Source organism: Amblyomma maculatum, chromosome 6 (assembly GCF_055883805.1).
Source record: "Amblyomma maculatum isolate TAMU_Amacu chromosome 6, ASM5588380v1, whole genome shotgun sequence".
In the NCBI taxonomy this organism is placed as follows: Eukaryota; Metazoa; Arthropoda; class Arachnida; order Ixodida; family Ixodidae; genus Amblyomma; species Amblyomma maculatum.
Window position 1 is genome coordinate 153,457,077 of NC_139349.1, and position 11,468 is coordinate 153,468,544.

Below are 11,468 nucleotides of genomic sequence, written 5' to 3' on the forward strand. Positions count from 1 at the left end.
GACGAGGGGGGATGCTCGTGCGTCTGTGCGCGCAAAGCCGGCGCTCTTTGCCAGTGGTGTTTCTTATTTTTGCATTTTTCTGTGCCCCGGCTGACATAGAGGCTGGCTGGAGGCACGCTTTTTATCGGTGCTTTCGAAAGTGAGAAATTATGATTAATTGATCGCCGCGGACATTGTTTTCAAAGAGCGCTTGTTGGCAGGCTCAGACAAAAAAAAAAAAAAAGAACATGAACGCGAATTCGGTACTCGAAGGCAGAGGCAAGCGACAGGTATTTTGAAGGACTTGAGGCGGCACCTCTTGATGTCTCTTCCATGTTGTTCAGAGAATGAAGGGTCCAGCCTTCTTGTTGAGAATTGATACGCGTGTACACAGCGACGAGTGCTCCGGGCGCTGGTTGGGGAGCTTCCTTTCCATTTGTGACTGCTCACTTGAAAGGGGCCTATTCAACTCTTTGGGGACAGACGTTTTAGGCGATGCTGCCTGCGCCGTGGTGCCTGCTTTCGGCGCGTTTAGGACGCGTTTCCTCCAAAGGCACAATTCATGCCGCCTTACCCTTTGGCTCCTGCTGACAGCGGTCAGGGGGAGTTCGCTGCTGTGGCGCTGCCATCCGTAATCAATGACTTATCTACCTTTAACGATGAGATGTTTCTTAACGATCTGGATCACTGACGAGAAGCCGAGGCATGCCATTCTTTCGGCAGTTTCCTCTCTCCGTGAGACGAAGAGCGAGGAAATGCCTGACGACTTTTCATGCAGGTGGGGACATCTCTCCAAGTAAACCTTTGTCTTCTTAATTCCACAGCTACGCTGTGCAATCCCTAGTTCAGTTATCTCTTCTAGCGAATGCGCAGTTTTGAGCTCCCGAAGCAGGATCGCGAATGAGGATAGGACGATTAACGTATGTGTTTTCCCTTTGTAAGCGCCGCGGGTGATGGCATTAATGACATATATCTGTTTCTTGAGGCCGACTTGGTTCTGCGATGGCTGCTGCGGCACGGCCAGTTACAAACAGAGGTGCGAGATACGAGCGGTACGAGATACCTAAAAAAAAAAAAAAAACCGACGACCATCGTTTCAACACGAAAGAGAGAAGAGAGAAAAACACTTTCACGAGTTTTGCGAAAAAGCGCGCCGTCACTTTTTTATTCCAGTTTTTTTTTTTCTTGCCCCCTTTGTTGGAGCGCGACGGCGGCCAGAATGCGGCCGGAGGAGGAGAGAAACAACCGAGCGCGCGCGCGCAAACACGTGCTGGAGAGCAGCGCGTAGGTTTTGACGGGCGCTGACGGATGGATGGATGGATAAGGCTGAACCCTTTGAATCGGGCGGCGGCGCCACAGGCCGCCTAGCCGTGAATAGTAATATATAGTGTGGACCTATTCTTGCCTTCCTTTCAGCCACCAATCAGCTAACCTTCGTTTGGTTATTTCTACCCTTTTAAAGTCTATTTTCCCTTCATTATCCTTAAACCCCAATGCTTTGGCTAAATCTGGCCCATTGCCTTGAACTATAGGGCGGAGCCCTTTACAGGAAATTATTAAGTGTTCAGGCGTTTCCTCATCCTCCCCACACACCCTGCACAGCGTGTCTATCTCTTGGTACTTGACTCGGTACGTCTTAGTCCGCAATACTCCTGTCCTAGCCTCGAACAACAATGGGCTGCCCCTAGAATTATCGTAAATGTTTTCTTCGGCTATTTCCTGCTTGAACGTTCGGTACATTTCTAATGCTGATTTAGTCTCCATCCCTGTTTTCCACAGACCCCTCTGTGTTTCCTTAACCTTTTTCTTAATTGATAATTCCTGGCTGGTCCCCCTACTGCTGTCCAAATATTTGCTTGCCAATTTTCTTGTCCGCCTTCTCCATCTTGTGTCAACATTCCTCATGTAGAGGTAGCTGAAGACTTTCCTAGCCCACCGCTTTTCTCCCATTTTTCTCAATCGTTGCTCAAACGCTATCTTGCTGCCAGCTTCCCTGCTCTCAAAAGAAGACCATCCCAGGTCACCCTGCACACCTTGGTTTGGCGTATTCCCATGAGCTCCCAAAGCAAGCCTACCCACCCCGCGCTGTTTAATTTCCAACCGTGCTCGGACCTCTGATCTCATACACAGGACTGCGTTGGCAAAAGTCAGACTAGGAACCATCACCCCTTTCCAAATCCCTCGCACCACTTCATACCTATTGTAATTCCAAAGCGCCCTGTTTTTCATGACGGCTGCGTTTCTACTTCCCTTAGCTGCCACATATTTTTCATGCTCCGTTAGGTATTCAGCTCCAGTATTTATCCACACCCCAAGATACTTGTACTTATCCACTACTTCCAGCATGTCCTCCTGTATCCTATGTTCGCCGGTCTCATTATCATTAAAAATCATGACTGCCGATTTTTCCTTGCTAAACTGCAGACCTAACTTATCTCCCTCTGTACCGCAGATATCCATCAACTCCTGCAAATCTGCCCTGTTGTCAGCCATCAGTACTATATCATCTGCATACATTAGTCCTGGTAATGACTGTGGGATAAATTCTCCTTGCTTGAATAAAGAAAGGTTGAAGCCGAGTCCACTCCCCTCTAGTTTAGCCTCTAATCCTTGCAGGTACAGCATGAACAACAAAGGTGACAGGGGACATCCTTGTCTAAGCCCCTTCTTTACCTCTACAGGCTTCGACACCTTCTTTTCCCATTTTATTAGCACTTGGTTATCCTTATAAATATCTTTTAAAAGATTAGTTACTCCGCTTTCCACACCTAACACATCCAGAATACTCCATAAGGCTTCTTGAAGTACACTGTCATAGGCTCCTTTGATATCTAGAAAAGCTAGCCATAGGGGTCTGTGTTCCTTTTCTGCTACCTCGATACACTGTGTCAATGAGAACAGATTGTCCTCTAACCTCCTTTGTTTCCGGAAGCCATTCTGCAGCTCTCCCAGCACCCCCTTGCTCTCTACCCATGCCTGCAGTCTGTCCTTTATAATCTGCATCATCACCCTGTAGACCACTGATGTTACTGTTATGGGACGGTAGTTGCCTATGTCAGCTTTGTCCCCCTTTCCCTTATATATCATGCTCATTCTACTTAGTCTCCATTCATCAGGAACTTTGCCATCCATTAACATTTTGCTCACCACCTCTCTTAACGTTTCCTTAGACTTTGGGCCCAACATCTTTAATAACCTAACAGGAATACCACCTGGGCCTGCTGATGTGCTACTTGGTACTCTCTTCTCAGCCCTTTCCCACTCTCTTTGTCCAATTGGAACAATTGCACTAACCGGTCTATCGTCCTCTACTAAGGCACCTACTACATTTCTTTGTTCTTTAAACTTTTCTTACATCGTTAGTCGTATATGCTCTATTGCCTTTTCCCCTTCTAGCCGAATACCTTGATCTGTAACAATAGACCTCTGCTCTAGGCTAGTCTTATTACTCAGGGAATTCAAGTGTTGCCAGAATTTCTTAGCTGCATTTTTATCCCTTTTGTTTACTTCTGACAGCCACTGGGAACCTTGTCTTCTAATTTTCTCATTGATTAAGTAGGATGCCTCCCTTCTACATTTTATGTATTTATCCCATTTTCTCTCAACGTCTGCTTCTGGGTCTCCCCTATGCTTAGAATATCTGTGTTCCCTGGAGGCTTCCTGGCGTTTCTCTATGGCCTTCTTCACCTCCCCATCCCACCAGCTCTTTGGTTTTCGTCTTGTCCTTTTTTTCCTGACTCGCACCTTAGCCAACTCTAGCCCAAACAGTCTCATTAACTTTGTGTATGTCCACTCTGCTTTCTTATCCTTAGAGATTACTGCTTCAATTTGGGTGCTTGCTGTTTCTATTTGCTGCTCCGAGTAAAAGATCCCATCTGGCTGGTCATCATGTTTCATTCCTGAATTAGTTTTTATTCCAAAACTCATCTTGATACGTTTATGATCACTGCCTAGACTCCTGGCACCATGTTCATCTATGTTCATGACCCTTAGCCTATCGTACATCCTGTGTGACATTATCGCATAATCTATTGTCGAATGCAGACTCCCTACCCCCCACGTTATGACCCCGTCACACTTCTCAGCACTGTTACAGACAACTAAGTCGTGTCTTTCACACATATCCAGCAGCATGGTACCTGTCGAGTCTGTGTATCCATCTATATCTTCTATATGAGCATTCATGTCCCCTACTATAATTATTTCGCATCCTTTTCCTAGCTCATTAATGTCACCTGCTATACATTCTACCATTTTTTTTTTGTTTTCCTCTTTGGCAGTTGCTCCTGTCCACAGGTATACAAAGCCAAGGAGTGTTTGCTCCCCTGCCACTTTTCCTTTTAGCCATAAATGTTCCTTACATTCCTGTTTGACTCTGCCAATTTGTACTTTTATGGATGAATGCCCCAATTCCCCCTCCCTTTCTGCTGCCCTCTGTTCTGTTGCAGTATTCCCATGCATAATCAGGGTTACAGGGTGGTTGCTCCATGTCCCGAAGATGCGTCTCCACAAATCCATAAACCATTAACTTCTCCTGCCTAAGCTGCTCTTCTATTTCCTCCCATTTTAGCCTATTCCTGCCTCCTTGCATGTTAATATACCCTATGTCTGAATTAATTTGGCTCTTGCGCTTATGCCTGTTGCTTCTCCTATGGCTTCTATGTTTCCCTAGTCTATGTTCGTCCTCTTGGTCGCCTTTGTTTAAACTGGTGGCTTCAGGGCCCTGGGCCCTCCTAAAAAAGCTGTTGCCTGGCGGCCTATCCTGCCTCCTACCCTCCTACCGGTGGCCCGGCTGTAGTGGATGCCTTCTCGTGCAAACGGGTGGAGGCCGGCCTCGTACACATCCCTGTTAACCTCCATTGTGGTGTACCCAAGTCGTCGGCTTAGGCTCCTAATGACCCGGTTGGCTTCGACTACTCTCCCCTCTGTTCTGCTGGACTGCCCTTCTACTTCCGGGATTGTGCATACAGTCACGTGTACTTTCTCAGAGGCCTCCTTTATGTTATTTATACCTACTTCTAACTGCCTCCCGAGATTCCGGCTCGTCCCCTTCAAGACATCATTGAGTCCAGCATGGATGATGACCAGGGTTTCTACATCCCTGTTGTTCCCTACCACCTCCTGGGCTTTGGTCATCGCTTCAACCATACCTTTCCCCGATTGGGCCTCCACCTTCAAACGCCTGTCACCCTTCACTGTTGCTAGGACAGCTTCCTCAAACCTTGCTACATTTGAGTCCCCCACCACCAGAACTCTCCTACGATCCAGCCTTGCATCGACGCACAGAGCGGCGCAGCGCCCCCTGGCCCAGGTTTTCTAGGTTTCCTTTCTCTCACTCCTACTCCCGCGCAAGCGTTCCCGTGCTGGTCTCTCGCATCCTCCTTTCCACCTCTCCTCTGGATGCGCATGCGCAGCTCCGTAGAGGCATTGGCGCTGGCGCGATCGGGGTGGCGGCAGTTTGGTCGGTGCCCTGTGTTTTCGCCGTTTTTCGGGGTGCTTCTCGAGGATATCAACGTTCCAGCGCACGTTCAGCTTTTGATCAGGTGCGTGTGCATCACTTGCAACTTCGGGCTGACGTGTATACTTTGTCAGTGTATGATCTGGCTTTGCATTGCAGAATGCCGTTGCCTGCACGCCAACAAAGGAATTTGAATCGCGCGGTGTGATATAACGCAGCGCCGAGTTTGAAAGTTGTGGGCACGATTTCTTGAAAGTATTGATGGAACTTTTTAGCGTTAATCTGTTTTTGAATGTTGTGCGCACTGTGTTCAAGTGGCAGAACCTGTGGTGAGGCGGAATGTTGGTTCAGCAGATACCTCGGCGTTCAATAATGGCGGCGCGTTCCCTATATGCCTCCGCATGAATACGCTCGCAATCGCGGTTGCCGGTATATATGTGCGCCGATTTTTTGAAGTCGTGGTGGTGTCGCGCTCTTGAAATCGCTTATTTTTCAAGCTGTACCGCAATTTTTTTATTTCTTTCAGGTGCCTTAGTATTGGAGAGACTACATCATCGGGCCGAAGTCCGCAATCTTGGAATCGAGAGCTACCTGGATGCAGTCAATGTTTGGATTATGTGCCAGTATGCGTTGCCACTGTCATTGTGGAATAAAATGTGTATACATGCACCTGCTGCGTAACTCATCCCTAGAAAATGGAACATAGCTGCCCTCTCCCTTCAGGTGTCCGGAGAGGTAAACACACGCAGGTACTCGATGAGACCAATATTCCATAGGGCCTACAAAACCGATAGGAAACCTACTGGTTTTGTAGGCCTATCAGATTATTGACAGCTATGGGTGTACTAGCATTACAGACCTATATGTTTTACCAGATGCCATAGGACCGATAAAACCATAACCTATACGACCAGTAAACAATTGACCTATAAAACCGATACTCCAGCAGACCTGTAAAATCAATAGGCTAGGATACCCATACGACCAATACTCTGGCAGACCTATAAAGCCAATATCAATAATCTGATAGGCTATTAGTTTTCTATTGGATTTTTTTGCTAGGGATTGCACTAAAGAAACTCTATCTGGGCTGACTTGCGCCCGCAAAAGAACTAAGCAACTCGGCGGCGGCGATAGAAACAAACGTGCTCGTCGATCGTCGAACAAAGAATGCCCATCACACTCGTCAACGCTCAATTTAAAGGCTGCACAGAACAATCTAGATAACGTCGCAAACAGCTACCAGCACGGGCTGGAACATTGTGGAAAGACACCCGAGTGGCCGGAACCTTCGAGACAGATTTCGGTGCATCTTGCGCTACAACGAAACTGATAAAGGTGTGACTCGCGACATCGAGCATTAACAAACAAAGATTACGGAACTGATATGCGGTCCAGAATCAGAGTGATAAGCCTGTATGCCGGCGGCTGTTAAAAAACAACAAATAGTTTTGAAGGTTTCGCGGCATTACTCCCCTTTTAAAAAAAACATCGCCTCGATGTTCCAAAACAAAGAAACTTAAACATAAACACTGCAAAGTTTAAACACCACAGATTCTTTAACGCGCCTCATATGGCTTCAGTCGTACAACATGTACAATTTCTGGGCGTTCGCGTCGCCGTTGTGATGCTGACGGTCCGTCGGGAATGACTGCATAGTCCAGTGGTCCGACGCGGCGAATGATTTTGTACGGCCCAAAGTATCGACGCAACAACTTCTTACTTAATCCGCGACGGCGAATTGGTGTCCAAACCCACACTTGGTCTCCTGGATTGTACTCTGCGTGGCGACGTCGTAAATTGTATCGTCGGCTGTCGGTGCGCCGTTGGTCTTTGATACGTAGCCGTGCGAGTCGTCGAGCTTCCTCTGCACGCTGCAGGTAGGCGGCGACGTCAAGGTTGTCCTCGCTTGTTACGTGCGGCAGCATTGTGTCGAGCGTCGTCGTGGGCTCCCTGCCGTACACAAGCTTAAACGGGGTCGATCTGGTCGTCTCCTGGACTGCCGTGTTATACGCGAAGATCACGTACGGCAAGATGGCGTCCCAGGTCCAATTGTGTTCAGCGTCGACGTACATGGCGATCATGTCCGCGATAGTTTTGTTCAGGCGCTCCGTAAGGCCATTGGTCTGGGGATGGTACGCAGTTGTTCGTCGATGGCTTGTGTGACTGTATTCCAGGATGGCTTGCGTCAACTCTGCCGTAAACGCCGTTCCTCTGTCCGTGATGAGCACTTCTGGGGCGCCATGTCGCAAGAGAATTTGTTCGACAAAAAATTTGGCGACTTCTGCCGCGGTACCATTTGGTAGTGCTCTTGCTTCGGCGTAACGGGTAAGGTAGTCAATGGCCACGATGATCCACTTGTTACCCATAGACGAAGATGGAAAGGGGCCGAGGAGATCCATCCCAATTTTTTGAAAGGGCAGGATTGGGGGCGGAATCGGGTTTAGTAGTCCTGCTGGTCTGATCGGCGGCGTCTTGCGTCGTTGGCACTCACGACACGTCTTCACGTAGTGGGCAACTTTGGCAGGCAGTCGCGGCTAGTAAATACTTCTCCTGGATTCGACGCAACGTGCGCGCAAATCCGAGATGGCCTGCTGTGGGCTCATCGTGCAACGCCTGCAGAATTTCCTGCCGGAGGTTTTTAGGCACTACAAGAAGCTGCGTGGTCTTGTTGGTTGCAAAGTTCTTCTTCACTAGGAGGCCATTGCTTAACGCGAACGATGATAAATGTCGCCTGAACACACCAGGAGGGGAAGTGGTCTTTCCTTCTAAGTAATCGGCTATACGCTTTCAGCTTAGGGTCTGATCGCTGTTGTTCTGCGAAACTGCTGGCGCTTACCGGTCCCAAAAAGGCGTCACCGTCCTTCTGGGGAGCGTCGACGGGAGCGCGTGATAGGCAGTCTGCGTCGGAGTGCTTCCGGCCCGACTTATAGACTACAGTCAAGTCAAATTCTTGAAGTCGTAGGCTCCATCTGGCAAGGCGGCCGGAGGGATCTTTCAAATTAGCCAGCCAGCAGAGCGCACGATGGTCGCTAACAACGTTGAATGGTCGGCCGTATAGGTATGGACGAAACTTAGAAGTGGTCCAGATGATTGCGAGGCACTCCTTCTCGGTCGTCGAGTAATTGATTTCGGCTTTTGTGAGGGACCTGCTAGCGTAGGCGGTTACTTTCTCCTGTCCGGCACTCTTCTGGACGAGAACGGCTCCTAGGCCCACACTGCTCGCGTCGGTGTGAATTTCGGTCTCGGCGTTTTCATCAAAGTGGCCGAGTACAGGAGGGCATTGCAGGCGGCGCTTAAGTTCGTCGAAGGCTTCTCCTTGCGGCGCTTCCCATTAAAAGGTACGTCAGCCGTTGTAAGCTGCGTCAACGGTTCGGCGATCCGGGAAAAGTTTCTGACAAATCGTCGATAATAAGCGCACAGCTTTCTTGTCGGCAGGCGGTGGGAATTGTGCGATTGCAGCTGTTTTCTCCGGGTCTGGGCGAATACCGTCCTTGCTAACGATGTGACCTAGGAACCGGAGTTCTTCGTAGGCGAAGTGACACTTCTCTGCTTTTAGCGTTAGTCTCGATGACTTGATGGCTTCCAGCACTGTCTGTAGTCGTTTAAGGTGGTCTTCAAAGTTTGACGAGAAGACAATAACGTCGTCCAAATATACCAAACAAATTTGCCACTTCAAGCCTGCCAGGACTGTGTCCATTACTCGTTGAAATGTGGCTGCTGCGGAGCAGAGGCCAAATGGCATCACCTTGAACTCAAAAAGACCGTCCGGTGTGATGAATGCGGTCTTCTCGCGGTCTCTTTCGTCGACCTCAATTTGCCAATATCCGCTTTTCAGGTCCATCGATGAGAAATACCTTGCATTGCAGAGCCGGTCGAGAGTGTCGTCGATGCGGGGAAGCGGGTAGTCATCTTTCTTCGTTATGCTATTCAAGCGGCGTTAATCAACGCAGAAGCGAAGTGTGCCGTCTTTCTTCTTCACCAATAAGACTGGTGCCGCCCAGGGGCTGTTCGATGGCTGGATTACGTCATCACGCAGCATTTCCTCAACTTGATCGCGAATGGCCTGGCGTTCTCGCGGCGATACACGATAAGGGCTTTGGCGCAGAGGTCGGGCGTGTTCGTCTGTTATTATGCGGTTCTTGGCCAGTGATGTTTGTCGTACCTTCGATGACGATGAGAAGCACTCCCCAATAATGCAAACACGGGGGCCAGTTGGCTGATCATTCTGTGGAATACTGCGCTACTTGATACACAGAGACAAATGGAAGACGACACATGAATGAAGCGCAATCTGGTCTTTCTTGTTGTGGGTCAATGCCGGGTTGATGTCAAATGTGGGCTGACGGAATAGGTCCGGTGCGTCTTCCAGCGTTTGGTCGTGGAGGGCGAATACATCTTTGAGGTCCGCTAATTCGTCGAGAAAAGCGATCGTCGTGCCCTTGGTGAGATGCCGGTATTCTTCGGTGAAGTTTGTTACCAGAACCTGAGCTTGACCTCTCCGGAATTTCGTGATGCCTCTTGCGATGCCGACACCTCGTTCTAAGAGCAATTGGATATTTCCTTCGACGATGCCTTCAGCGGTTTCGATGTTTGCGCTACCTACGCAGACTGCGATGCTTGATCGGGACGGGACGATCAATTCTTCATCGAGGACGTTTAGAGGGATGTGTTGCATCGACGCCGTCGTAGCAGGAATGGCTTTGTCTGCAGAGAGCTTGATGAGCTTGGATCGCAGGTCGATGATAGCCCTATGTTCATTTAGGAAGTCCATGCCTAAAATCACGTCGCGGGAGCGCTGCTGCAAGACCACAAAGCTGGCGGGGTAAGTAAGCCCATTTACGGTTATTCTTGCAGTGCATCGTCCCGATGGAGTAATCAGGTTGCCACCAGCGGTGCGAATCAGCGGGCCATCCCAAGCGGTGGTAACTTTTCTGAGCTGAGAGGCTAACGGTCCACTAATGACTGAATAGTCAGCTCCGGTGTCTACTAGGGCAGTGACTCTGCGACCGTCGATATCAACTTCGAGGTCACTTGTTCGCGTCCTCGCATTGCACGTGGGCCTTAGTGTCCGATCTCGGCTCCGTCGTTTCTTTAGGTCATGGCCGGGGCATACCATTGTTACTTCGCTGGGCGGCGGTGTCTGCTTGCAGTCTGGTCGTGTCGTCGATGACGTCGTGTGGAGCGGCGGTGAAATGGCTGCGTCGTCGTTAGTGGTCGTCGGCGGCGGAGGATGTTCGTCTTTTCGCCGTTGAGCAACCTCACCTCCAAAGGTTGCTCTCTTTAGTTTCCCCTGCGCGGGCTTGGGGACCTTTCGCGCATACTCTCATCATAGTTACGGCCTGGCGACGCAAAGCGGGCCCTGTACGGCGAAGGAGATCTGAACCGACGGCTTGGTGGCGCAATCTCACCGCTACGCAGATAGTTGTAAATTTTTTGTGGTCGTTCACCTGGGCGTGGTCCTGGAGCGTCGACTGCAAATCCCCGGAGACCGATTCGTCGGTACGGGCAGTGGCGCAGAATGTGGCCGGCCTCACCGCAGTGGAAGCATAATGGCCGGTTGTTTGCAGTCCTCCAGGCGTCGCACTTCCTGGGGTTTGGGGGTCGTTGGTAGGCTTGGCGGGCGGGGGCCAAGAGGCGGTTTTCAGGAACAGGACGTTAGCAGCGAGGGCTCGGAAAGTCATCACGACGGGGCGCAGGGCGACGTAATGCACCAGCGTAGTTCATTGCTGTTGCCCCTTGCGCTAGAACAGTCGCAGCCGTCGCTTGAGGAACGCCCAGCGCTTGCTGGACTTCTTCACGGACGACGTCCGCGAGCGTCGCCATCTGGGGTTGTTGCGATAATGGCATCAATCGGCAGAGCTCCTCTCGCACGATCTCTCGGATGAGGTCTCGAAGGTTCTCGCCACTTGCAGATGCGCTGGGTAGTGGCTTGAGTAGTCTGGCTGAAGTGGTCGCTCGTAGTGGCGCATCCGGGTGTACAACGTCTTCTCGATGGCAGACGCTTCCGTTTCAAATTCCGCCGCGGTTT